At 36.7% G+C, this 26,370-nt stretch overlaps 1 protein-coding gene across 1 annotated transcript in view; it reads left to right on the top strand.

Annotated features, from left to right (window-relative positions):
• The first annotated feature begins 733 nt into the window (after positions 1-733).
• Positions 734-26,370, top strand: part of LOC140241045 (spectrin alpha chain, non-erythrocytic 1-like) — an 80,388-nt gene continuing 54,751 nt past the window's right edge. Inside the window, exon 1 of the mRNA XM_072320814.1 lies at positions 734-873. The gene's annotated coding sequence lies outside the window, so the exon portion shown is untranslated. The remainder of the gene's footprint in view (positions 874-26,370) is intronic.

The raw sequence follows: 26,370 nt of genomic DNA, 5'->3' as shown, positions 1-26,370 counted from the left end.
ACCAATTTATACAGCGAGCGTATGACACGCACACAGCTCAGTCACACTCACAGACACAGGCATAGTCGAGGGTTCAGTTCTGAGTCATGGAGTAATAATGCAATTGTGCATTTATAATGGATACTCGACACTCTTCATTATATTTACCATACTTACGTCGTTTAATAGATCGGTGTAGATGTAGGCCTAGATGGCTGGATCACCGTAGCATCGCATGCTATGGATACCTTTCGAGAATAGAGTTCGTTCCCAAATAGTAGGTCTTAATACGTTAGCATGTAAGTTTAGTCGATACATCCCCTGTCGCACATAGCACACAGCCTTCATGCAACCCGTGTTATTCCCAGGCAGAACTACTCAGTGATGCAGTACACGACGTACACTTACAGGAATCGTTTTGACCTGATGCACCACTTCCGGGTTACACAGCTGGATTTGTGGTAGAGGGTGGGGTAAAGGCTTGCTACCGTGTTTGGCTATTTACAGTACTAGTTTTACTCCCCTTCCTATTTGTCTGCTGATTTTATCTGATCCATCATACAAAGTAGAAAATAACATGCTAACACTAATTTTATGATTAATCGTACATTTAGGTAATAGGCATTGTAATGTTTAAATACTTAGCATTCTAAGTCTTTAAAAGATTAATAAATTGAATACCACACCGCTAGATGTTCGCAATTACAAGGGAATGAGAAAAATGAATCAACGTTGAGCGTCGAGCTGTTCAAGTGTATTATCCCTGTGCAATGCGATCTGTAACGTTTTTGCATATAACATCACATAAGAACCTGAGAACGTTCGCCAGATCGAATGAGAAATAGTGGTGCACGTTTGATCGTTGGTCTCTTTTTCGAGTAAACGTTAAGGGCGGTAAGTCTTTATATGTATGAAATAATGTTTTCATGTGAGCAAGGCAAGGCCCCGATACTTTCATTTTGCCGGAATGTTGCAGTTGAGATGGAGAGATGCGTGACTTTCAAGTTGAAATTTCGTGGTCTTTATTGGGCGGCTGGTCAGTCGATAGTACAATTGTACTTAGTCTAGAAACCTAGTACCACTCTGAGTCGGCTCGACTCTTCTCTCCCTGAGACCGAAGCCTAACTTTATATTACACTAAATTTACAGGTTCCCAATACAACTTTTAATACAATTAAAGTTAGCAGCCCAAAATAATTTAGACCCCTAAAACCCAGGATAGCCCTAAACTCGAAGTTAAGGTCACTTCAGATTCCTTCAAATGAGTAATTTTCCTTGTTAGGGCGCGTAATTTTCCTTGTTAGGAAGCACAACACGGCAGAGATTAGACGCTACTAGGCCTACTCGTGAAGTGTAAGTTGATGAAAACAACAACACAATAACTCATCAACTGAGGGCGCCGATCTGGTATATTTCAAGTACAATGATTAGATAGGTTGCTAGTAATTAGGTGATCCGAGTATCCTCTCGGATCACCTTCTGTATCTGTACGGATTCTTTGTTGGGTCTTCTTCTTCTTCTTCTTCTTCTTTCTTTATTTCTGGACAAAATTTGTGTATCGATTAGCTCAGAAAGTGTTCTTCCTATCAATGTCAAAATTATACCATATATGTATCATGTCCCAAAGACGACGGGTCAAATAAAATCATAGTGATCAGTCGACCGTGACGTCACTATGACGTCATTATATGAAAGCACATTTTCATTCATATCTCATTAATGGAATGGAGTTTTTCAATGAAATTTACGTCACATATATTTCAAGTTATGCGGATTCTACTCATATTCTCAAAATTCATATTAACGCTTAAAACGTGCGCGTACGCGCGCGTAGAAATATTTGTATGCTCAAATCGAGCTCAAATTTTTTTTGCACACGTTTCAGACCATTTGGAGCATTTTTTGAAAAATTGAAAAAATTGGACGGACACGTACGCGCGCGCATATATACGCACGCAGAGCTCATATGCAATAGAAATTTCCCGTTTTTTCACACTTATCGGATGCCTGAAATGTCAAGGAATATTTCTACCAAGTTTCAAGTCAATCCGACTCAATATGACGTCATACAGACCCGTCAAAGTTGAAATTCCGCGCGCGCGTCAATGGCGATATACAGTCCAACAATGCCAAAAAACCGCCAATTTTAAATCCGATTTTACTCGTCAGGATGGACGGTGACCCCCCATTTTCTTTACATATTCTGAAAGCTGATGAGTTGTACATGTCATTTCATGGGTTGACGATGCTGAAAAAATGATTAAAAGATATCAAATTTCTTAATAAAGTAAAAAAAGTAAATTTTCAAAATGACGTCATCAAATTTTAAGTTCATTCGAGCGTATCTCACTAATCCTTTGCCAATTTTCACCTAGATTTCAGTATGTTGTAGCTTATTAAATGCTCTTTCGGTAATATAATAACAACATTTTGATTGGATGACGGCATCATCTCGTAAAAATGGATTAAAAGTAACATTGTTAAATTTGACCAGTTTACGTGTTATCTCTATGGGAGTGCAGTTTTTCTGGAAATGAAAACTGACATGACTATCTTTATCGAGCACTAGCTCACTTATGCTTCGGTGAATTTCTCCCATATTTTAGTATGTTGTAGCTGAGACTTTGGGCTATCGTAAGTGTGCCCTTCGTTTTTTCATACGGAGTCGGCATCTTGCCCAAAAACTTGGTTGAAATTAAAGCTTATCTTCCATGTATTTTCATATTCCTTTCTTTCTGCAACTTTCTTTGCAATAACTCAAGAAAAACAAGCTCTATCAGCCCAATATTTTGCACATGTTTAGTTTATGTCACGTACATTATTTCATAAAATAACAACTACTTGATCGGACACCTTCTTGGGTATGTAAATTAGGGTCAAAGGTCAAAAATGTTTCATCCTGTATCTTGGTGAATACATGTTCTATCTTTCCCATATTTTGCATACGTAAAGAACATGTTACAAGAATCATTTCACAAAATAACCACTTTTTGCTCAGACGCCATCTTGTCTGTGCAAAGTAGGGTCAAAGGTCATATGTACTTCTTTCTTTATCTTCATTATCACGTGTTATCTCTATGGGAGGGAATTTTTCTAGATGTGAAAATTGACATGATTGTCTTTATCGACGACTAACTCAATTACCCTTTGGTGAATTTCTTCCAGATTTTAGTATGTTGTAGCCAATGTAATACTCTTTAAGTTTTGTTCAATCAAAGTTTTAATCGGATGATGTCTTCACCTCTTGAAATTAGATATAATGTAACCTTGTCAAATTTAACCAGTTTACGTGTTATCTCTATGGGAGGGAATTTTTCTGGAAATGAAAATTGACATGACGGTCTTTATCGAACACTAGCTCACTTACTCTTCTGTGAATTTCTCCCAGATTTTAATATGTTGTAGCTCAGACTTTGGGCTATCGTGACTATACCCTCCATTTTTTCATACGACGCCGAGATCACGTCAAGAAACTTGGTTGAAATCAAACTTATCTTCGATGTATTGAGATATTTCTTTCTTTCTACAACTTTCTTTGCAATAACTCAAGAAAAACAGCCCCTATCACGCCCATATTTTGCACATGTTTAGTTCATGTCACGTACATTATTTCATAAAATAACAACTACTTGATCAGACACCATCTTGGGTATGTAAATTAGGGTCAAAGGTCATAAATGTTTCAACCTGTATCTTGGTGAATACATGTCCTATCTTTCCCATATTTTGCACACGTAAAGACCATGTTACAAGGATCATTTCACAAAATAACCACTTTTTGCTCAGATGCCATCTTGGCTGTGCAAAGTTGGGTCAATGGTCAAATGTACTTCATTCTGTATCTTCGTTATAGTTTATACCAGGGAGGTACCTCCCTGGTTTATACCGAATTTGGTACCAAAGATGGTAGACCTCACTCTCTTTTCTAAATGAGAATCCAAATATCACACGGCCAATGTCTCTAAACACAGATAAAATCTATATGGTCATGCCTATTGCGATCAGGACTCGAATCATTGATTAAAAAAAAAAATCGGATCACCTAATTTGTCAGTCTTGACAAATTCCGAGTCTAGTTTGAAATTGTTGCTACCATGACTGAAGATGCACACCAAGGAAAGTTCTATGCAACAAAACAGTGCAAGGGATCCCTGGAAAAGAGTTTCCTGTTTCACTACAGTCGGCATGGTCGGTGTCAGTTCTTGTAAAATAAGACTAAGAGTGCATGTTGAGCAATGTTGAGGGAAACTGATGATGCTGGATGAGGATGTGTGATTGACATGTAGGCCTAGATGTCTAGTAAAAAGTGAAATGGTGCATTTTGTGTGATACTGTGGTAATTGATCATGGGCCATGGCTGAACAGTTTTATTTGATGTTGGTTAGATGTCACACCAACTTACATGTAGCAGGGCTGCCAACTCTCACTCATTGAGAGTGAGACTCACTCATTTTGGTCCTTTCTCACTCTAAAAGTTTATTTCATTTGCATGCATTTCTATTGATCTCACTCATTTTGACTCCGAAATTATAGCATTGGTCTATGGGAGTCTCACTCTCAAGTAGTTTCCAATGTTGGCAGCCCTGATGTAGTTTCATGCACGATGTTGTTTTATATCAGTTCGGGAAACCCACTCACAAGGGGGGCCCCTCCTTATAAGTAACCCGTCCCCCTTATAAGTAACCCCCGGGGCACCCCTTATAAGGAGTCTCCACGCTTTTTTGCAATGCAACGCGAAAATGAAAGGACTGCGGCAATTCGCTTGATTATGTCCATAAAGCTTCACAAGTTTCCTAGTTACTCACGAAATTTGAGCAAAATCGGTTTGAGGCATCATATCTAAAATCATGGATTAAAATGCGATGTCAAACGACCCATGCGAATGCTGAAATGCGAGCGATTACTGGCGTGAGTGTCGCCAGGCGCGGCGGCGCGGCAATGTTTGAGTGCAGACGTGGCGACTGACCTCCGTACTCAGTCGCCACGTCTGCACTCAAGCATTGCCGCGCCGCCGCGCCTGGCGACACTCACGCCAGTAATCGCTCGCATTTCAGCATTCGCATGGGTCGTTTGACATCGCATTTAAATCCATGATTTTAGATATGATGCCTCAAACCGATTTTGCTCAAATTTCGTGAGTAACTAGGAAACTTGTGAAGCCTTATGGACATAATCAAGCGAATTGCCGCAGTCCTTTCATTTTCGCGTTGCATTGCAAAAAAGCGTGGAGACTCCTTATAAGGGGTGCCCCGGGGGTTACTTATAAGGGGGACGGGGTTACTTATAAGGGGGAGAGGTTACTTATAAGGAGGGGCCCCCCTTGTGAGTGGGTTTCCCGAACTGATATGATGCAAGGTACAACATACACATGACATGAGCAGGAGACCTAGATCTACTTTTCAGAGCTCCGAGGCCCATAAAATTAAAATCACTTCCGGAATTTACTCACAGGTTTACATTATACATGTAGCAAAATGGTGCTTTTGAACGTACAGGCAGTCTGACCACATTATGTCATCGTATCAATTGGTAGACCTCTAATTAGTTGCAGTGATTGAATAGTGTCTAGCTATCCCAACATAAGGGTAGAGTGCAGTTGCTAATACAAGATCATAAACTACCGGTAACAGTTGAGAACAGAGGAAAATATACAAGCACATGATTATAATTATACAGACTTGTAACTGCCGGAGGAACTATGAGAGTCATTGTGAGATGCTAAAATAGTGTGAATGGAATACTTTTCTTGTGTATTCTGCACTTCCTGTCTTTTTACTACCCAGGCCCAGTGCCTCATGCTACATAATGTGCAGGTATGCAAATGATGGGAAATTACCCATTTCCTCTCAAGCTTTACAGTTGTATGGCTCAAAGGAGAGGGAGAGAGAAGAGTCAAATAATGAGAATTAACCCTTTAGCTCCTGCTCAATGGAGCATGTCTACCGATTCATGCAAATTATGCATGTTCTTGCAGACTCTCAGATTCTAGTATTATACCTCCAAGCAGCAAGTGTGCTGAACCGCAAGAGTAATGAGGCAATGATTCATGCAGTGTAAAGGACAGGCAGTTTCAAGAACGGCGCCAGGACTGCTCAGTTGAGGATATGGTTCTGAGCAGAGCCGTCACCTGACATTTGTGACGGTGACTAGCTGCTAGTATAGAGCTTTCTTAACCATATGTCTTCCTGATAATACACTGAGGGATAGGAGCTTTAGTTAAAGCCATTGAGCTGGTTCATTTGGTTTATGATTGGATGTCATTATTTCCACCAAGTCACAGGAGTGTCAGAAGCTGAGAACAGGTAATATTGTCACTGAAAATTCTTTGTTGTGGCGTGGAGACACATTGAATGTATTTTTCAGGGTTCGAAATTGGCGATGGTCCGCTGGCCATTGGCCACCCAAAATCACGTCGGACTAGTTAAAAATCGTAAAATTCTGAAGTTACTAGTCCGTGTGGCTAGCCAAAATATTGCTACAGTGTCAAAATTGATTCTAAGTTGTCCGCCTGGCTAGTTAAAAAAAAAGTTAAGTGCGACCCCTGTTTTTGCATTTGTATTCTGGTTTCATCACTATTTGCATAATTTTCCCCTTTCTAAATCATTTTCATGGTAGTTTAACTAGAAATTATGATGCTAGATCTTTTTTGACTGCTTCTTGTCATTCCATTTATCTACGGTACCGGTAAATTCTTTTTCTCCTCCTCCTCCTCATTCTCCATCTCCTTTTATCCCACGCTTCTCTTTCTGGTGCTTCCCTTATTTTTTTTTTTTTTAAACCGAATAAAGACTCTAAACAGTTTGTGCTATTGTACATGAACTACATTCTGTGTGATCCAAGTATGTTGCCATGAGTTTTGTGGCCCTCAGAGGGATTCACCCTGGCTCCTCTTATCATTGTTTCTTACACACAAAATCATGTCTGTGAAACTACTGTGCAGTACAGTACATGTGCCTATTAAAGGCGGAACATCCTTTCAAAATTCAGGTAAAAACATTCTTATTCTTTGCAAGTCTCTTAAACTTTGTCATAACAAATTAAATCTCTGTTTAGTATGGTACTTGGTATCTATTTTTGGAGTGGAAGATTGAAATAGGATACAGTTTGATGCTGCAAAAAATGCAAAAAGTATCAGTTGCAAGAGCACACGCTGTACGTACTTAACTCTTTATGTGCCATGGTGGAAACCCCCTGTGTGCCACGTTATTCTGAGACACGAAGGTAGTCATGCTTTGAGAAAGAATTCGGTTTTTCCAATTTGTATAACTTCTACAAATTTCTGTTAAGGTGGACACAATAGTGAGCAAAGTTAAAGAGGAATGCCAAATGTTGCTTCGATACAAATTGTATGACAAATCTATTTTCAATTTTTCTTTTTAATGACAAGTTGCTACATTACTGTAAAGGCATGACTTTTGCACATAAAACCGTAACAGAAACTTAGAATGTACACGCAAATCTAGTTGGGAACACCGCTTGATAGTCAATCACCACATAGAACGCGAGCCTTACGTGAGAGGAACAAAAGCGCGAGAAACGCTTTCATTGTACCGCGGGATTAGCGATTTTTCGATCGGTTTAAGCGGCTTTGTGTGTTGAGCAGAATATGCGAAGTTGGCACGCCGTCGACCGAGTCGGACGTGGGAACGTGGCACATAAAGAGTTAAGAGGCAGTCAGAGGGAGATTTACTGACAGGTGGTTATCTGGCTCATCAGTAATGACCCCTCATTTGGTAGATTTGCAGAAGTTAAGTGTCTATAAATACATCTATATGTATGCTGTAGAAGGAATGAAAGTTAGAGAGTCATTACATCATCTGACTTGCCCCAAATACTCATTGTTTCAGCTATGATATTCAAACTTACATTGTAGTTCTTTGTAGCATTGCTTTTCCCCATAGAGCAATGTTGTCCAATTTTGCTCATACATTGTATGTTATTCTTAAACTACATGCACATGTGCAGTTGTACATGTACATATCTTATTTGAATCATACACAAATTATGGAAATAGAATGTTTTTAAACTAGTCTTTACAGCTGAATAGCTGATCATTGGATTCTTTTTTTTTATAACAGTGAATAACAATTGAAAACAAAATACTAAATTTTGAGCATTTTCATTTGATGAGGGAACTTTTACAGACAGTGCTACAACTTTGTAGAGAATGGGTTTGTACAGCTGTGCATTCTTTTGTACACTACTGCACTGGTGTGTGTGAACATGACATGTTTTCAAAGGATTTGCAAAGCCATGAATGTGCAAACTAGAAAAGCACTTGAGGATCGCAGACCTCCACCAAGCAGCTCACACATGCTAAAAATCACTCTAATGTAAAAGTGGAAATTTTCACTGTGTTGTGATTTGGCGCATTTCGTGCAACCAGAAACTAGTGCGTAAATATTGTAAGTATGCAAATATATTTCCTTGCCATTTGTTCCAGTAATTGATGTCTTGATTCCGTGGAATTCAAAATGCATGAAACTCATCTTACCTGGCCGAGCACAAAAAATTACTCACACGAAAATATCCACTTTTACCGTAATTCTCAGTGATAAAAACACCTAAGTTCTAAAGTCTAATGTATACCTCATCAGCTTCCTCGCATGATTATCACCAGTGTGCTTATACATGTACAGTATGTACACACCTGAAATACGCGCAGCTTGAACTCCCTCATTTGTTAGCCCTACTGTATTTGCTTATAATCCTTCAAAGAAATATTAAGAAAAAAATTCCTGGATCTAGATTGAGGGCCGTATCACTGCCAAAATTCAATCATTACAACTGTAGTTTCTTGTGTCATAATCAAGTTCTTCTGTAAGTTTCACCTAGATCCATTTACAACTTCTTGAGTTATTTTGCAAACAGACAAACCAATACTGGTACCTACAAAAACATAACCACCTCAGCGGAGGTACATGTAACTATTGTAAAATATTGTTTACTTGTGAGAGAGGATGTTTTGGAAGTATGGTAACAACTTTTGTATGCCTATGCATTTGTTATACATTGTCAGTTGATTTAGTTTTGATAAGTATTACTGAAATATTCCTGTACTCATCAAGAATCATGCACTGTGTGTGATGAAGTACTACCATCCAAATCTGTTCACAACTTTTTAGAGTTATTTTCATATTTTATTATTCATCAAACTGTGTGTGATGAAGTGCTACCATCACATACAGTATTTCACAGCGAGATGGTAGGGGTGCTACTGGTCATTATTTTACAGTGTAAAACTATTGCAGGGCAATTCCGCAGTTAGAGGGACATGACCATAAAATTTCAATTTGGTTTTTTCCTTGATTTTTGTGTTTGACTTCAGAAAGAACACATTGATAATTCAGGAAAAACTATTTTTCAGGGTATCTTGATAGTTTTAGGTATTGAATTGACCAATTTTGAACAAGTAATCTTTCAGATTGAATTTCATCAGCAAAATCTCCATAATGGCAAAGAAGATAGCTAATCAAGTTAAATGCCATTTTCTAGCCACAAATATTGAATTCTTAGAGGCGATACAGTGCTTTCATGGATAGATTAAGTAGAATCAACTTACATGTCTTCGAAATGCAAACATGTGTGCATTTCCCCAACCATCGGACAGTCATGTAACGTTACTAACCAAAAAGTGAAATTATTTACCTCCAGAGAGTATAAAGTGTCTATGAATGATAATATTTCAATTTTTCCTGCTGTGTCCAATGACTAATTGAAATATAAAAATAAGTATTACTAATCATTATAGAAGTTAGAAATAACGGCAGTCAAAATGTGTAACGTTACTAACCACGTAACGTTACTAACCACAGCCTGTGTGTATTGTAACGTTACTAACCATGAAATAAGTGAATAAGACTCCAATGGACAGGTCCTGGTCTGGCAAAATTTTGCCTGATGATAGAGCCAGATGTCAACTACAAGATTACGTGGTCATACAGTAAAAAGATATTGGCTTTTTTTTTAGTAAATTAAATATGCAAATTTACGCATGAAATCATATTTTCACCTATAACTCCATAAAAAAGACTGAAGGATTGCTAAATTTTTGTGTGAGAGTTCCTCAAGACACATCAAACAATTTTCTTGCAAAAAAAAATTGCAAAATCAAAATCAGTTTCTTTTGTCTTTTATTGTTTTTTTTATTTCTTATGTATTTTAATGTTTTTTTTTTACATTTTGTTTTCTATTGTTTGGTTGTTTTTTTTGCCAAAATTTGTTGCAGGCACTTTTTCAAGCTTATCTACATTACAATTGATTAATTTCACTGGTCAAAGGTTGAAACAATCTAATTATTATCAAATTAACGAAAAAACACAATTTGCATTGGATTTGCACACGATATCATGAATTTGAGCTGTTTTCAGGTCGACATGCATTTATGCAAAACATTACATAACTGCAGAACGGTGTACCCGGACCAAGCAAATTTGGTCTCAAAATATGCGGGAGACTTCAATGAAAAAAGTCATGAAACGATGTGGCAAAATCTTTGCGCGTTGCGGAATCGTGGCCGGAAATGTTGGGGGGGGGGGGGGGGTCTGCAGCATTCGCATCACTACAGAAGGCTCACAAGGTGCACATTGAGCAATTTTTTTTTTTTTTTTTTTTAAACCACTTCCCACGGGAAGGGGCAATTGAATGGGGATGGAATCTGTGAGCCAGCAGAGCATTTTGTGTGGAAAGTAGTGTTAAAAACAATTGAGGCCATCACTTTAAATTTTCTGTCCCACTTTGAAATTATCATACAATGGTTTGTCGGGGTTAATTACGCTTCAGGTATAGCGAACAGACTTTTGTTTTCAGAACAATGCAGAGATTAGACATTCAAACTGGTCTAAAAGAAAAAAAAAATACATGTCTCTAGACTTGAATAAACATGAATTCAACTAATACACTGTATTATTTGAGTTAATATCATATGACTTTAACTACTTTCACAATAATATAAAACATTGCATTATGCTGTACATACTACATACTGGTACATTAGTTTTTGCTCTTTGATTTCTTTCCCTTTATTAAAGGTACTCTTGATAAGGAACACATTAACTGTTTTGCTCAATAAAACAGGCTGCTTTTGTGAATTACTGTGAGTCATGATGAACAGTGATTGGCAAAGTTATGAAACTGTGGATATCACTTGACCTAGTCTTTAAAAGTGGAACTTTTTTTTTAGTTTTTAATTTAAGCAAACTTTTTTTCTAGTCTTTTTTTAACATGTACAAGTACAATGGTACTATACTGCATGAGTTTGATGATTGAAATAAGAGTTTCATGTCTTATCTGATGTTTCTTAGCTTTAACTTTGCATTCTCATGAGGAAACATGTAATGATTTGAGTTAACACACAATTCTGTAATCACTGGACAAACCGTAACGTTACTAACCGTAACGTTACTAACCATGATTTTTGTACTTAATTTTCAAACAAAGTTACAATGAGAAAGGATATTTGGGGTAGATATTGCCCTTACAGCTAGAAATGAAAAATAAGTGTTGATATATTTCAAGCTATACCAGTTTTAGCAAACTTTTTGTTCAAAGATGCTCATCAATTTTTTATGTCCTTTTTTTGTAACGTTACTAACCGGCATTAAAATCAGACCTTTCTTCTAAAATAATTCATGAAATGATTTCATTCTTTGCTCTGTTCTAGGTCTACACTAGAATGATCTCTGGTGACATTAATGAGACTTCACATCCACAGATAGAGAAATGCTTCTAATCTAAATCATGAGAATGTCCCTAAAATGTAACGTTACTAACCGCGGAATTGCCCTGCACATGATTTTTTTGAATGTCTTATTTACTGTTAAAGAACAGATTAGATTTGGGCAATTGCACTACATGTATGCTAGACACATGTAGCATTTGTTAAAAGTATTTGGCTGCTTTTGACAGATCTTTAGTCCTGTGTTATTTACAGCTTCTCAAGTTTTTTGTTGCACACTGGATAAAGGACAAGTTCTCCTTAACCATGTACATGTGGATGAAGAGAATACAGTAAATATCAGTAAAACACACACAAGAGAAAGTTTAAGGAAAATTGGACAATCCATTCAAAAGTTGTGAATTTTTTAAGTTTCAGTTCCGCAATCACTGGATGTGAAGACTAATACTGTCTGTGATGCCAGGTGTGTACAATGATATTTAAAGAAAATATAATGAAAATTCAACATATTTTCACTTCTCTTGCTTAATAAAAGAACACTGATAACTTCCCTCTTTCAGAAGGCAGGGGAAAGAATATTATCCATACGTCAGTGACAAGTTGAGGAAACGTGCACTTTTTTCAAAAAGTAAAACTTTGTGAAATTCTCTTTTCCTGATATCGTTCTACATACACATGTATGTAACATCATAAGCTGTGGTAGCCTTCTCATCCAGCAGTGACTGCACAGTAACTTTAAAAATTCATAACTCTCGAACGGATTGTCGGATTTTCCTGAAACTTTCACTGATGTGTTCTACTAATATTGCTGCATCCACTCAATCCACATACAGACTGTATATGAAGGTGAACTTGTTCTTTAAATGTACATGAACACAATCTGTGTTTTCTCATACAGAGAGCAAATGAAGTGTTCAAAGTACACTGTATTTTTTAAACTCTGGATAAAACCTTTAATGCAGGAGATCATATACCAGGACTCATCATTCCTTTCCTTGTACTGTGTGTGACATTTATAACATAAATGTAACAAATTAAACACTGGTACATGTGTACATTATACACAGATTTATAGGGCTGTATGTTAATTCAATTTGTATTGGAGCGATGGTGGATAGGGCTTTTTTCCAACTACATTGTAGTTCCGCTGTGCAGAGCCATGGCTTTCCATGTGTTCTTGCATGAAGGACAGTTTGCCTGCCTCATTTAAGACAGGAGAAACACTGTGGCCAACCATGAGGTGGGGAAAGCCTGACGTCATGGTTCCCATGGCAACAGTATTAGCGCTGAGCCCTCACAATTGCAACCCTGCCCTTTTTCCCCTACCTGTATATGATGTACAAGTATCACTGTAGATGTACACTTGTTTCTCTTCTATCTTTTCAGTTTTGCTGTTCATATTTTTTCCCTTGATATTTGTCTTTCTTTACTATTTTCTCTTTTCTCCATTATTTTTTACCTTCCGGATTCTTATATTGTAAAGTATGTTCTCTAGGTTTTAATCACTATTGTAGAGTAATCAGCGTTGATACAATGTCATGCATAAAGCATGTGCAATGTACAGTATGTACAATTACTTTTCAAGGTAACTTTATCATCAGGAGCAGTGATTTAAAAAAATGTTCGAGATATCACATTTGATGCATTATATGTGTAGGTCAGTTGTATCACAAAACATCCTACCATGTAAAAATTTGGCAATAAAGTCTAAAGTATATCAAAGGAGATATCACTATTTTGCTCTTGAAATAAACCGTAACATAGACGGTTTAGTATAGAAACGTTTTTATTATCTATTTTTCACATTTTGTATTCTATAGTTAACAATTATTCAAATTTGTACATTGGTTGTTTCTATCCCAAACTCACATTTTCAAACTATTTTGAAACACTAAAGCTGGGTTTTTTGTTTCATCTGCAAAAGGTAAATTATGCCTTTAAGGGTATTGAGGAGAGGATTGTAATATATCTTGGATACCAGTTACATAAGATCTATATTTCTTTCATACCATATGCTGTTTTGTGTGTTTGAAAAACAAACAAACAAATGTCGAGGATATTTCTCCATTGTGGAAGTTTCCACCTCGTTGATGTCATTTAAAGCATCTTGTAGATCCTTCTCAGACAAGTGCTTTCTTTGGTTGTTTAGTTTTCTCTTCTCCTTTCTAATATCTGTACACTGTTAGCCAAATAATATCCTTGTCATTCCATGTCATCCTCTCTGCTTTCACTCCAGCAGAGCTTGGCATATCTTGACCTCGTTTCCTTAGTATTGCTTTTTGCGTGTTCCAGATACACACACCCTTGCCATCTTCTAAAGGCTGAGTGGCGTTTTTCCTATTTTTGTCCTCATTTATTGTGAAGACATGGATTTTCATTCTCCTCTCTGTCTTTTTAATCACATCATCCTAAAGTCTGTGTGTCTGTGGCCTGAATTCAGTCATGGCCTTCATCTTTCTTGCTCTTTTCACTTGGATGATGCGGTTCTGGGCCAACTTTGTGTCATTTTCGTCAGTTCTCCCTCAATTTTACCTCTCAACATACCTCTTTGTACATCTTCCTTTCATGTTGCACACATCTCTTTGTTGTTGTTATTTCTGTACTTAGTAATGTCTCTACTCTCTTTCTCTTCCTCTCTGTCTTATACTCTGTCTAAGACCTTTTGTTACTTGTCAATTTTTCCCATTGCCTGATACAAGATCAGGTTCACTCTAGCTCCTCCTCACATATCTCCTTTCGCCACACACATTCAACACCATCCATTCGCCTCTTCTGCCTCTGACTATTTTGAGCTCCATAAACAAATAGCGCACAGTTAAGTTCTCGAGGCACAAAACAATCGTGATCTGTGTGGAATGCTGGCATGTGTAGTTCATTATAGCTGCAAAGCTTATTATTTGCGTTTGTTGCAATTGGGTGCATGATATTGTGGAGGAGAGTGGTAATGGAAAATATTACAGCATGAGAGGGAGAAAGAATTAAGACGACTGCTGGAGGTTACCATTGATCTACATCTACCTCAGCTTCAGCCTTTGTGAGCAGATAGAGTGGACTGATCAGGAGGCAGAGAAGACATTTGTTTGCGTTCGAAGCAAATGCTGCCAAATGAAAGAAGGAGCAACAGTATTCACTTTCCTCTTTCGCTCGCATCGTGAAGTTTAACCACAACCCATGCCAAGCTATAGATTTCTGGTGCTGTAATACATGCCATGTGAGGAATGTGAGTGACTGTGTAGTTGCTCCTTGGTGAAGGGGAGGGAAAAGTGGCTGTTATGTAATTGAATCCTGGCTGTTTGATAGGATCCACGTCACACATCCTGCAACATGTGATCTTGTCAGCTGGCTCCGGTGGCCGCCAAAGAGACAGAGCATTTATCAAGTGCATCATGTATACAGTGAGCCTCCAGGCTCATTAACATGTCTCGCTGGTGAGACTGGTGAGAGACCGAAAAGTGGATGGCGGTATTCCACCAGCGAAAAAAAGGGGAATGATTCTACAATGGACTCACCTGGCAAGGACTATCCTCCAAACCAGAAGATTCTATGATGGATGAATTCTGCTCCTTGGAGCTATTTCCTCTGAAACACTGAGCATCTCTTTTTCCTTTATCCAAACTCTCCCACCTACCCCACCCCCCGTCTCATTTTCCTCTCATCTGCTTGTTTCTTGCATATATCTCTTCTGTCCGCCGCACTCATGCATCACTGAGATTGAGTGCTGCCTGCTTCTGTTTTTTCTCTCTGGAGCGTTGATACGAAGAGGGTTATGCCAGTTTGCCCATTTCTAGACGACCATCCCGATCTCTTCTTGCTGCTGCTCCTGTTCCTTGGCACGCTGTATGCTCTCTGTTATCTGCTGGGATATCTCATCCTCTATCTTGTAGAGCAGAAGAGTAAGTCATAAAAATGTACCGATACGCCAGAGTTTGTGCAGTACACCTACCTAGTCTGATAATCAAATAGATGTTGATTAGCCATATACATGTACTGATTTAAGTAAACTACAGAAGACATATTATAGATGACAGTAAAATATAGACATGTATATACACACTACATTACATTTCTTACAATTCTTGAGCAATTGTTGTATTGCCTTTTCACGTTGTACTCCTGGGTGATTACGTAACAGTTTTTTTCCGTTTTTGCTGTTTGTGGAATACTGTAAAAGCTGTTATTTTTGCAAGGGTTTAATTTTCATGAATTAAATTTGGCCATGAATTTAACAACATGCAAAAATGTTGCCATTATACAGTAAGGTCTCAAAGGGAACAATAGCATGTATGTGTCACGGAATCAAGAAAACAACATCTCTCGATAGTGTATATATATATATATATGAAAATATAAGCAAATATAACAGCTTTTACGGTATGTTTGATACCTGAAATGACTAGATATACAAATTGTATGTGTCTTAGTTTTGAGTAATATTGAGATTGCCTAATTGAATGATAGCAAGGTGTATTTGAGTATTTTCCATCAGGCATTTCCTTGTACAATGTGCAATGAATGTACTACATGTATGCAGTTGTAATCTTTTACAGTTGTGCATGTGATTACTTTCCTATGAATATTGTGAACATTAATTTTTGCCACTCATTTAAGTGTTCAAAACACTACACAAGCATCATTGATACTGTATGCATGTTAGTACCGTACTATGAGAATATCATAATTGAACAGTAAATATGATACATTTGTATGTGCATTAGCATTCTGCACGACTGCTGATGGCAGATGTTTAGTGCTTTATGCTAGGCAGTGGTTATCCACAGTAGATGTAAAGTAATTACCGCTACATGTCAGTGCAGTGTGTGTGTGGTGTATATTTCCTGTGCGTACATAACATACTGTAGTGCTGCTGTTGTGATAGTGATGCCCAGTGCCATGTGTTGAATACCGATGAATGACTGAATGTATACTGATGTGATCAGGGCAAGTGAGTCAGGGCCCCTTTCTGACATGGCCATGATTTATACTAATGTTGATATCATAGAGGTACACTACACTAGAAAACATTAGCCTTTGACATAACATGTTTTTTTTTTGTTTTGTTTTTTAGTTGTCACTGTACATCAATTGCTGTTGTGCCATATTTGCATTGATTGTGATTTGCCTGTAATGCAGACAGTTATTTCTGTGCAGAAAAATTTACAGTTACAGTAGATGATAAGTTACAAGTTTTGTTCATTTTTGTAGACCTACAGCAAAGTTCTTATAGTATAGTGAGTGATAAGAACTCTAGCAGTAGTAGCAAGTGTGATCAGACAATATAGAATGTTCAAGTCACAGACCTTCAAAACTTCACCAGGAATTGCAGTGCCACTTGTCATACTATATTACAACATCTACTTTTACAAAATGGTAGTGAAATTAAAAGCAGGTGCAATTGTCATATAAATATTCAACTTATATCAAGGGCTGTTTCCATATGTAAAATGTTCTGTCTACTCCAGCATAATCCTATTTTAAAAATAATCGTATTATGAAATAAAGTTTATATTTCCTTAAATTAGAATTTCTTGCATTGCACATGGACATACTAGTTCTGTTTTTCATAGAGCTACATTGTTCATTCTTTACTGTGCATTTGGTTCATATCAAGATAAAGTAAATTATAGATTCTTAACATTTAAAATGTAGTATGAATAGTATATTTTCTCTCACTAAACATGTGTCAGATTGTAATGCTGACTGTAGTCTTTACATGACACAATGCCTTTGCATAATATACATGTACTACATGATGTAGCAAACTCTTCAGTATTTATGATCTTCAAGTGTGTAGTATAACTATCAAAGATTACTGTCTGCAACATATAATTTGCAAGTGCAGTATTTTGTGACGTAGGACTTTAGTGCAATATTTTGTGACTTTGACTTTTGAAAGATGATTTCGCAAGTGGGTGAATTCACAATCAAGAACCACATTGACAGAATGGGAAAGAATCATCCCTTTTCAGGGGAATACAGTTTGTAGTTGGCGATATACCACATTGGAGATGATGCACAGTGCGTTTGCAGTACGTTTTACGTGATAAAAAATGAAAACACTATGAAATATAAAATACAAAAATGAAAACACCACAAAGTATATACCTGTATAAAGTAGATGGGAGAGTAATATGATAATAACACTAATAGGAGTAGTAGTAGTAGTAATAGTAGAAGTAGTAGTAGTAGTAGTAGTAGTAGTAGTAGTAATAATTACCGGTATAACAAGTGATGATGATGGTAATAATAGTAATAATAATTACAATTATAATAATAATAATTAATAATAATAAGAAGAATATGACTTACATTGTATATTTGCACCAAATCCATTCTGCTGAGTTCTTAAGGCATATGGATACAGAGCGAAATGAAGACAAAATGCATATCCTACATTCAAAAGTATAATTTGTAAGTTACCTAATACTTTTGATGGTAAAAACTTGAGGTAAAATGTTGAATGTGCAGGAAATGGAAACATAATTTCCAATAACCTTAATAGCCAAATACACATTTTAAAATGTGATGAACTGCAGGTGGTCATTACTACAAATTACTACAAATTTTAGGTGCAAAAAAGAAGAAGAAAAAAAAACCAGCACACAGTCCTCATGCGTGTTTTGTACCAAGGAGCCTGAAGCTCCTTGGTAAAAAACAAAAACACATGAACTGAATGTAATGAAATGTTTTGGAATTTTAAATGGCTAAGCCATGACATTACCCTACACATCAGCAATTGATATCCTACAAAATCTCATCCCTTATCATTCAGTGAATGAGGTTCAAATATCACTGTTGTACACTTTGTACATGTCTCATGTAAAATCTTTAGATGGGTAATGATTCAACAGCTTTGATGCTTATGAATCAATTAATCTTCAGTCATTTATTTTTATACCAGTGATACTTGAATTCTGCATTGACTGACAAATTGTATTCATCTCTTAATATCATCATCTATAACTTAAAAAAAAAGAGACAGAAACCCCTCTGAAAACTTAGTGAGCATGCAATGAGGCAACAGGGCAGATACACTGTAAGAGTTACATGAACATGTACATACATATGTTTAATGTTTCTGAAAAGACCATCATCTCTCTTTTCTATGGCCTGCACGTTTTAGTTCTCTATCTGATATGCTATGAAAAAATGTATGGAGGAAAAATGTAACTGATGTCTTGAACAAATACCACGTTGCCCAACCCTGTGAAGGTAATGAAATTCAATTCACTGACCTTTGATTTCTTTACCTCCTGACAACAACAGTGCCTCTAGTCTGCCAACTTCAGACCCACTTATATTGAATTTGATGTGTACAATGTACATCATATGCTGGGAATGCAGCTCTACCAGTTTTCATTTTCAGTATTGATGATGTTTTAATATTTTAAGAGTCGTAAATGTTATGAATTTTGCATACGTTTTTATACAGTATGTAGTGTTGAATCTCCAGTCTCCCCCAGTCTACAATATCTGTAGTTCCAGAGAAATAATAATGTCATCTTTAGAAAGTATCATCTGACAGCAGATGTATATAGTAAAGTACGGTGTACATTCATTTTTAATTTACATAAATCTCCAAATATAGTGCAATTTTGTGGACTGTGTACAAGTCTTATGCCATGAGGGGCACCCAGTACTTGTAAAAGTTGTCTTCAAGTGTGTCATGATGGATATTGTTTGCAATTTGTTTATCTGCAATTATGCATTATTGAAAGGGTTTTTAATTTCTGTTGCTTCAACAGATTGAGGTATGTACTCATTTTAAAAGACTGCATGTACAGTGAATGTCATGACTTCTAACATACAGTTAGCATTTTGATACAAGCTTTATGTTAGAAAGGACTCAAGGTCATTTGTAATCAGTGGAAAACATAATATTAATTTCTGAATATTGACATTACAAACATTATACATGTTCAATATACAATATTGTAGATCTTTTAGTATCTGAGTCTTTTTCTTAATTTCTCAGAAACTGTTCTGTGACATTCTAAGATACATGTTGCTGACAGGTTTATGGTAAGCATGAAGATGAGTCTCCACATGCCACATGATGCATTTATTAGGAGGGGGAGAGAGGGCATTTTCAAATCTCTACTGGAACACACACACACACACGTATACACACTTCAGTGCAAGGCAATGATACCATAAACTGTGCACTGCATGGTAAACGTATGGCGCACAAAACACACACACACACACACACACACACACAGCGGGAACCCCATTGGCTATGCATACATTCTGGGAGCAAGGGCGAACACTTATTGGAGGTTGGTGATATTATGCAGAATGCCAGGCTGATAAAATATTACAGACAGCTCCAACGGTAATAACCTGTCTCTTCTTGTGAATCTGCCTGGCAAAGGGAGTGGCATTCTACACAGTGGTGTGTGTTGGCTCGATTCTGCCCTGAATATAAGCTACATCTGGCCCCCTGTCCTATTCTCCTCATCTTTTCTGTACCTCGTGTAACCATAGACATTCCATCTCACATTCGGCAGGTAGGTTTTGTTGAAAACTGTTTCATATTCATATTTTACTTTATGTTTTACTTCTAAATGAAGAGATGATATGCTCTTTATGTGTATGATGGTGAATATTTGAGGATGGAGTGTTTTCATTCAGGCTGGAAATATGAGCTTTTCATGGATGGATATTTATGAATCTCTGTTTATGCAGTCTGTTGATGATATTGTGTATTGTTCTTGCGTGCTGTTGCATTTTTATGCCTCAGCCACGAAGTGTTGCCGGAGGCATTATTGAAGTTTATGATAGAAATTGTTTCTCCATGTCTGCTTCTGGAATCGGTATCTAAGATGACAACAGTGTTGGTGCCATTTTACACTTCACTGTTGGTTTTAAGTAGCATTGGCTAGATGTGTCTCCTTCTAAGCCATTTACATGTAACATTCTAGCACTTTATGTGCTGTAGATGAATACAACTTCTGTGTACAGTGTAAGACACTCTTAGCTTATAATGTTCACATTTGTAACATTAACCAAAATATATATCCCGAAATATTGTTATTTCTCACTTTGAACACTATAGACTAGTGGATGCAAATTTTCTTTGTTATTTTTAATAGTTATGTATTTAATTTTTAAAGGCTATGCAACTTGGCTGTTCATGTAGGTGTAAAATGTACACGTACATCTTGTAAAAGCCAAATCGCATAGTCTATACTCCTACAGTGTAGTGTCCTGTTGAATGATTTGGCCAAATGTGATACTAATGCTTAAAATTGCTGCTGAAATGATTAGAAAGGAAAAGTGGATATATGGAAGTTGGAATTCATGCCAGAAAGAGTGATTTGTCCAGATGAGTCCTATGCACACTACCCACTCCATTATTCTGTTATCTTGAGATGTTGAGGAAGAATGTAATCAGTATTGGAGAGAGGCAAGAGATAAACAAAGTAATGTAAGAATGATCCCTTTGGTAATATGTGCCTAGCATTTGGTGAAATATAGTATTTGAGAGACTGTTGAAGGAGATGCTATTTTTGTATGTCCCTTTGAGAAGACCATGAACTTTACTGAGCAGATGACTCTTGAGATAAGAAATATTTTGAGGACTGCAATGTGAATTACCTTCCTTAGTTTGTGTCCACATCCCTCCTAGGATCGACTGTTAGTAGGTCTACAGGATGCTTCGATTAGGATGTAACCCATTGCTGAGTCTACTTTCTTGCTAAAAAAATGCTATGTGTGCCTGTAGTGGTGTAAGCAAGATAGGAGAATTAAACCCAAATATATATGTGAATTGAGGGAATGCAGCAATATTAGAAGGCATCGGCAAAGTATGAGGAAAAATGGGCAGTTGGTTCAAAAGTTTGGTCTTGGCTAGCTATTGGATCTGAAGACATGATGTTTTCTGGTAATCCATGCATTCATTTGCATTAATTTCTTGGTGCATTGTATCTTGACAAATTAAGAATGTTTTGAGGTATCATCAAGCAGCTTCAAGGAAGCTCCTTGGTATCGTATACTGTAAATGAAAACCTCAATCAAAGTGTATCTCAATGTCATAGTCACCTAGATCTTCAATCTGAAACTTTTACAAAGATATTTCCAACCTTGTCCTTTCTTTCATTCTCTCCCTTTCTCCTGAAGAAACTCACTTGCTATTCTATTCTCATTCTGCAGAATATGCGTAGGTTAAACCTGTAGCCAAGATTCCAGTTCATCACAAGAAATACTGTATACGCCGTTATTTTCGCGTACAGATATTTTCGCGAATGACAAGGTCATAGACATTTTCGCGAGATGTTGTTCTCACGAATCGACGCCGACGCTTTCATTAATGCTCTATTAACAAAGCGCATGGAGACAATTTCGCGTGTTGTTAAATTCGCGATCCAACTGCAATTCGCGAAATTCGCGAAAATAACGGCGTATACAGTAGTGGTATGATTATAATAAACTGCAAGATAGGTCATGTAGGGCAAGTGTGAGCAAACACTATTGTAGGATTTTGAGAGATTTGTATAGTTATAAAGAGCAAAGACCAAGGGGTATGTGAACTGAAGTGTTTTATTGCCCTTCATAAAAAGGATAAAGGAATTTAAGAGTGGTGAGCCAAAGGTGTACATGTATGCTAGTCTTTCGATCTGTACCAACAAACCAACAAGAATGATCAAGTGTGACTATAGAGGTTAGTGTCTTGAAAATCTGTGAAGATTCCGATTCTCTGGCTGTTTCCTGTGATCATATTTTGCATTGTTAACTTTTGTGGTATCAAAGAAGAAATACAAATTATTAATTTTGCAGAGAGCTGTATCAACCAAATTTTCCTTGAAGTTATGTTGATTCTTCATTCAGTGTTACAAAAAAAAGAAAAAAAAATGTGATACATGTATGAATGCGATTTGTTGACTTGGTATTGTCTACCATAAGTCATTTGAAAAGATAGAGATAGAACATACCCAACTGTACTTTATATTAATGTGTAGGGTTCCATGATTCTTGTACTCGTATGAATAGCTGTATGGTTATCCATTAAATAAAAGAAAACAAACCCCAACACTGTGCACATGTACGTGTACTAGGGAAAGATGCATCTTATAAACAAAAGAAGTCAAGTGGTTCTCAATGAAAGAAACAAAAACACCCCCCCCCCAAAAAAAAAAAAAAAAAAAAAGCCGCAGGAAATACATTTTGTGTGTTGTGTAAATGTGTGTTCCTTCTTTTCGAAGGCAGTTTCTGAGGATTTTGTTTATTGAGTTTTAAAAATGTCATCTAATTGTCCCTTCCTCTTAGAGTTCAGCGATCCTTTGGCATCATTTGAAGTAAAATCCTCGGAATAGGTCACTTCCTCTGGATAGGTCTAGGGGACAAGCAGGATGTTGCTAGGCTACAGTGTATTGTTTACATAGTGATATGATAGCTGTGTTCCTTTGACGTGTTCTCTGCCAGTTTGTCTGTGACTCTGATTTAGTAACTCGTATATTAAATACAAACTATGTGGCACATTATAAATGCTTTATGTGAATGAGTATTGTGATTATGATATGCTGTTAAATCTTTTATTGCTTTTTGCAGAGTCAAAAGGATTTACAGTCACAATAAAACAAAAAGAATGTACAGACATTGTGTAGAAAATGATGTTGAATAAGTCACACTGGCAACTGTAATTGCAGTTTATACCATATCTAGTCCTTTATTTTGCATTACCAGTATTTAAAATGATATGTGTCCAAGGTATGTAATTTGCAATTAAGTTATGAAAATACTAGGGATCCAGTATGAAAGTGCTCCTTGCAGAACTTGAACTACATTGTATGTGAAAAAAAAAAAAATAATGTCAATGCCACTGTACTTAGACTCTTTATCCAGTCCCTTTTACTATTGCAAATGTGTTCAAAACCAAGGCAGTTGGTACTGTATAGATTGTCTTGCGTGTTATTGTTGTCTGTGGAGGACAGGTGGCTTATCAAACATTTACTTCTAGCATGAGCCAACCTGATAGACAGGAAGTTATCTATTGTAATGTTGCATCTACATCTGTAGACATGTTTACCAGAAGCATCTGAACAATGGATCTGTACTTTACTGATGCCAATTGAAGAATGATTATTCAGTTGACTTTTACTTCAGTAATAATTATAAAGTAATAATAATGATAATAATAACAATGATAATAATAATAATATTCAAACATTTTGTATACAGTGCATGTTTCACAAAAGAATACTAAGCATCTCTATGCATGTTGAAGGAGGGAAAATACAATGTACAGAAATAAAGGAAAATTAATAGGCATTTGTACAAGAGAGTGAAGAGTTTGACTACAAGACGAAAGGAGTTAATGAAAAGTACCTGCAAAGAGTTCAAATGAAAACCATTTCTTGTAAGTGTATAAACCAAAGAAATGCCCCCTGAACAGTAACAAACACAGAATTACACCTGTAACGAGTGTTTGAGGCCAAAGGGATTCCACTTCGTCCTGCAGATCCCTGCTCCCATGATGTTAATGAGATTGAGCATTGGTTCATTACTTTCCATTGCAGTGGGGAAACTGAGTATTGCCTTACACTATCACTACCTAACTCCCGTGAGCACGGTAGCGGCTAAATGAAATGTCAGTTTCGCACGCTGTCGCCTGTCTTTCCCTTGTGCCTGTACAAGGGTATAAACAGGTTGGTTCCCCTGCATGATTAACTACATTTGCATCGCAAGATTTCTGTTATGTGCTGTTGTTAGGCAGAGTGTAATTTGTTTCACGATTGCAAGTTTGGCGCTGCACTGTCAGCCATTTTATAGCATCAGTATACACTGAGCTCTCAGAAAGAGAGAGATCAATGCTTTATTTAGAAATTTGGAGAATTTTTTTCTAGAATCATCAAATTATTTTCATTTAAACCCCCCCCCCCCAAAAAAAAAAAGAAAAAAAAAAGAAATGGCAAAGAATAAATGAACATGGTTTCAGGAAATGATATAAAATATACTTTTAAAAAAATTATATAGACCATAAGTATACAGTTTGCCATACAGTTACTCTGTGATCCACACTGCATTTGTATTTCTTACGACTTAATGTATGCTTTGTATTTTTTAACCCTTTTGTTGTTTGAAAATGAAACTTTGAATTGAATGGAATTGTAGAAATAGATGAAATTCTAAAAATATAAATGCCATTTTTTCCCAAAATAAATTCAAGAAAGATGTCAGATTCAAATGAATGGGAATGCAGGTTTCTTTTAAATGTGATGTTGTCGTAAATGTCAAGCCACACAGTGTAACCATACCACAGTCATTGCCTGTTTGGACAGCTTGGCATTTTTCATCAGATATCATATACACTAGAGGCAATGCTATGCCATTAATTACAGGACATTCCAGGTATGTTCTAAATATAAGGTGTAGGGCCTAGTTCATTGCTTATCTGCAGGCCAACCTTAAAGTCCCATGAAAAGGATTTTGTAAATATGAACTGGAGGTACCTAAAATGACTCCAAAACTAGGTCTGACCTATTCAGTTTAAGTCTTTGAACAAGTAAGGATATGCTCATATTTTTCTCTGTCTGCTGTGTATAGCCCTACGATGTACAAATGTCAGTTATAATGGGATATAGATGAAATACAGATGAACTTCATAAATGCATGACAAGACCTTTTAGATTTCATAACACTGAATCATGCAAAATCTAGCAAACTTATTGGATACCTAGAGTAGCCTCCAAAATGATATCGGGAACACATCAAGACTGTGGAATCCAAAGCCCATTTTGTTACCTTGAGTAGGTGAAGGTGAGAAGGGTTTGTGAATTTCAATAAACTTGGCTTTCTTCATGCAAGGAGGCTTCAACCGAGGGAGTGGAGCCCAGAATAGTTTTCCAATATCAGCCTGTAAATTCCATTTCCAATTACTTCTGGCCTCGTCGATGGGGATGTCGATGATGGATGAGGACAACTCACAACAGAGACAGAGAGAGAGAGAGATAGAGAAGTGATGTGGGGTATCTTGACATCCACGTAGTCAAAACAGTTAAATTGTAGTGTATGGTGATCACTGGTGCTCTGTGTGGTGGATACCCCACAGTATCGTAACTAGTATACATTGTACCTCCTTGTTCATACTATCTTCCAGTGTTGGTGGTAAGTTATAAACCATACTCCATGTTGTGCATCTTGTTGAGGTACAATGTTTACACATATCTGCTGATTTTTCAGGTTCATTTATATCTTTGTTGACATACCTTTGCAAAAGATTGAAAATGTTTTCAGTCTTTGAATCTTTCATTGACAACCATGTGGGACCTTTTATGAGAAAGAGTTATTCATTCAGAGGCACATTCAGTGTAGATTTGTAGCTTTCTCTCAGTTAGACATCTGACCATACCTTGTAACTCTACGAGTTTTAATTCAGATTATCTCACCAATTCCTTCGTAAAACAATTTAATAAGTTCAGAAATTGTGTTCCCAAAGATATATATGAAACTGTTCTGCTTATTATTATTATTGTTTTTTTTTTAGCAAATGTTTTGCCAGTTGCTATCTGCACTTCAAAAGCTTATCAGACATTATAATATCCTTAATGTTGAAAGTCAGCCAATCAATGTTTTTTATGGAATTAATTCATGCATTGCTGGGCTTCCTACATCAGTGCAGTGGTCACCGAACAATTCTGCTCAAAAGTAATTTGATTTTCTTTTGTATTTGTCATACTAGAGAAAAAGTTATGCTTAGAAATATAATGCATTCTCTG

The sequence above is a fragment of the Diadema setosum genome, chromosome 17 (assembly GCF_964275005.1).
Source record: "Diadema setosum chromosome 17, eeDiaSeto1, whole genome shotgun sequence".
NCBI lineage: Eukaryota > Metazoa > Echinodermata > Echinoidea > Diadematoida > Diadematidae > Diadema > Diadema setosum.
Note: the sequence above shows the minus strand (reverse complement) of the source record. Positions and strands in the feature narration are given on the sequence as shown.